General features: G+C 31.9%; 1 long non-coding RNA gene across 1 annotated transcript; it reads left to right on the top strand.

The window, feature by feature from the left end:
* Nucleotides 1-292: 292 nt before the first annotated feature.
* On the top strand, nucleotides 293-2,754 carry LOC145691767 (uncharacterized). Its single transcript, XR_014132541.1, has 3 exons — nucleotides 293-455; nucleotides 947-1,115; nucleotides 2,366-2,754. It is a non-coding gene; the product is annotated as an uncharacterized LOC145691767 (long non-coding RNA).
* Nucleotides 2,755-3,304: the final 550 nt, after the last annotated feature.

The following is a 3,304-nucleotide window of genomic DNA, read 5'->3' as shown; positions in this document are numbered from 1 at the left end:
GTGTAAGGAATACCTGAAAAGCAGAAATTCTCAGTTTGATTTCTAGGCGTAATTATTATTCATTCATTTATTTATTTATATAGTTATGTATTATTAAATATGGTTATCCTTCAACAGAAGTTAATCAGCTATTAATTTATACAGAAATGCAAAATTGAAATTCTATTTCAGTGAATTCGATTAAGTGATCTTGAATGACGTAATCGTACATATAATGCTGTTTGTTTTTTCCTCAGAATCTTAAGACTTTTCTAAAACAGAGCTTAACAGGCAGAAAAGTTTGCAATGAATATCTTCAAAACAACAAGCAGTTAGTTACAATGTTAATTGATCACTAGGAAGCAGTTAGTTACAATGTTAATTGATCATTTTATGGAAACGAATGTAACTCTTTGCAATGAAATTTTCAACATTTGGCATTACAGATAAAGGAGCTGTTTCCAACGGAATGTCAGGTATGCATATAACTAACGTTTCAGTTATTATATAGACACTTTATTCACATAACTTTCAATCAATGTTACTGCTGGACATTTGAATAGCAAAACTTCGACCTTTTAATGTGGGAGAATGAGTTCGACGAGAATTTGGAGAACTATTGAAGCAAATAAGGTGGGGAAGCAAATATGCTGACTTTATAGGGTAAATTTTATGCTGAAAATCTTAACGTGTGCTTTGTAATGTTACCAGTCTATGTGACTATGAGACAAGAATAGTTTATCTATTCCCCCTCCCAAATATATATATATATATATACATGCGAGAATACCCCATGCAGAATGGAGGGTTTGTTTGTAGAAAACGTATGCTATATTAAAAGTGGAACATCACATAGAAGGGTATAAATATGATAAATTATTCTGTAATTGTCTGAAATGTTTTTTATACATAATTTAATTTATTAAGGTTATAATTCTAAATCTTACAGTAACAATGTCTTTTTTAGGAAGTGTATTATATTCCACCAAAGTCACAAGGTCCAAATCAGAAGATTTCGAAAAGAAAACTCGTTGACAAATACAGAAATACACGCAAGTCGTTAAGAAAGTTTGGCATTGTTGCAGAGTCAGGTCCTTCAACAGAAAAGCGTGACACTGGAACTTCTACGCTAGATGGTAATGTTTAAAATGTAATCTAGCAAATGATTTATTCATCTCTGATCATACGTTTAAAAATGAAAGTAAACCTTTGAGTTTTATGTCCCATAGTTATGCCAGGTAGACCAAAGGAGATGGTGATGATGATAAGAAATGAATAAAGTGGGAAGGAACGGGAGAACCCCGAAAAATCCACGCAGACGGTGTCACTTAGCGCGATTTGGGATCAAACAAGGTATCTCACACGTCAGAGGTTAACGCTCTACCACTGAAGTACCGAGGCCCCGATCATACTTTAAAAAGTGCCAATGATTTACCTATTTTGTGCCAGGGTTTGCAAGAACTATGTTTTAAAAAATGGTTTAAATTCGTTTAATTCTTTTTTCTCTGCTAATTGAACGTATGGAACACACATTAATATAAGTCGATACTAACTTGAAAATATTCCTGTAAGATTAAAACGTGGTTCTTCAATGTTCACATGTATTTCTGGCAAAAATATCGAGTGCCTTTCATCAGGATGGCTCAAAACTTAAAGTGTATATGCGTTCAAGCTCAGTTCAAGCTGAGTATTTCAATAGTATAAGGTAATAATGGGACTGTGTAGATATTGTTACTGTTTACAACATAAAACTACAGTCGAGAAATTTTTCACCTACTCTTCAGTTAAGCAACCAACTAATCTATTAAGGATTAAATAGTACACTATATTAATCAATACTAAGATTCTGTGTGTTTCTATTTACAAGACTGAACAAGTCCAAATTTTGTATGCTTAATCTTCAAATCCTTCATTACAAGAGTTACTCTGTTCATAAGAAATGATAAGTAGCATTTATTACTAAATATTTTGCGACTTTCTTCGTCGTAGATAGTCATTATACTTATATAGTACCACTATTACGTTATACCATTGAAGTACTAAGCTAGAACATGTAATTTACATAAGTTCTACATATTTGAAGAATTAAACCATTCTGATGAAAGGCATTCGATATTTGTGCCGGAAATATAGATTAACATTTGAAGGCAATTTTCAAGTTCAGCTTCACAGGAACAGTTCCAGAACAGTTTTTTTTTTTTTTTTTTGTAAATATATTTCTTTCTTTCTTTTCTTTATTATATATTACATATGAATATAAATACTTGTACAGAGGACTTATGAAAATATAGAATCATTTTAACTGATATTTGAAAAATATAGGAATTTATTACTAAGTTTTTAATGTAATACAGATCTGTTTGGTAAGTTTATTCTTCTCTTTCAGAATGTGGCACAGATATTGAAAACAGCTTAGCGTGGTTAAAGCATAGTGTCGAGCCCTGGCAAGAAGTACTTGATCTTTGGAAGAAAACGTTGAAAGTTCGATGCAAGCAAGAGGGCAAAACTGTTCATGAAATAATTTCAACTTGGCTAGCATTGAAGCAGCCTTTGGGCTATACATTGTGTTGTTACTGAATAGGCCATAATTTACAAGCATTAAATTATTCTTTGGGGCTGAGAACATTCATATAAAATCTTTTACTTACGTCCAGAAGTTGATTTTTTCATAACGTACATTTTAGAACAGAAGTTTCCTTTAAAATTGTGTCGCGTTTGTACAGAAAATAGTAAAAACCTTCAGGATAAAGTCATACTAAATATTGAAATGACATATACTAGTTTAGGTGTTTGTATGTCTGAGCTAATAGACCTTAGTTGTCATAAAACCATAATAAAAATATATATAAATGATGGACAAATAAATTACTTCCTTGTCCTCTTATGTAATATCTGTTCATGAATGTTGAAATATGTTGAAGCATGTTTGAACTGCCTGTGGGTTGGTGGTTATCGGTTCGATGTCCGGTAGGTGTATAATTGTATAAAAGTAATTCAGATTCAACTACAAATTATAGATTCCCTCCTGTGTAGCTCCGGTGATGAAAGAGGATAGAGACAATCAATGAATCTTAAAAGTTTTTGCAGTTTCCTTTTCAAAAAGTGAATATTTTGCATTGTATTCAGATTGCATGTTTAAAGAACTAAAACATGTCTTTTTAGCTGGAAATAATTTTTCTTGCTGGTTCTTTGTAACATATTCATCCCCACGCATGGAACACAAAGTGGGAAAGTATTAAGTTCAGTTTATTAGCAACTCGATCTTGCTTTGAACAACTAGATGAAATGCTCAATTGCAAGTCTGAAAACAAATGCTCTAAACCTA

The sequence above is a fragment of the Thermobia domestica genome, chromosome 8 (assembly GCF_964235325.1).
Source record: "Thermobia domestica chromosome 8, izTheDome1.hap1.1, whole genome shotgun sequence".
NCBI classification, from domain to species: Eukaryota; Metazoa; Arthropoda; class Insecta; order Zygentoma; family Lepismatidae; genus Thermobia; species Thermobia domestica.
The sequence above is the reverse complement of the archived record's forward strand: the minus strand, read 5'-3'. Positions and strand labels throughout refer to the sequence as shown.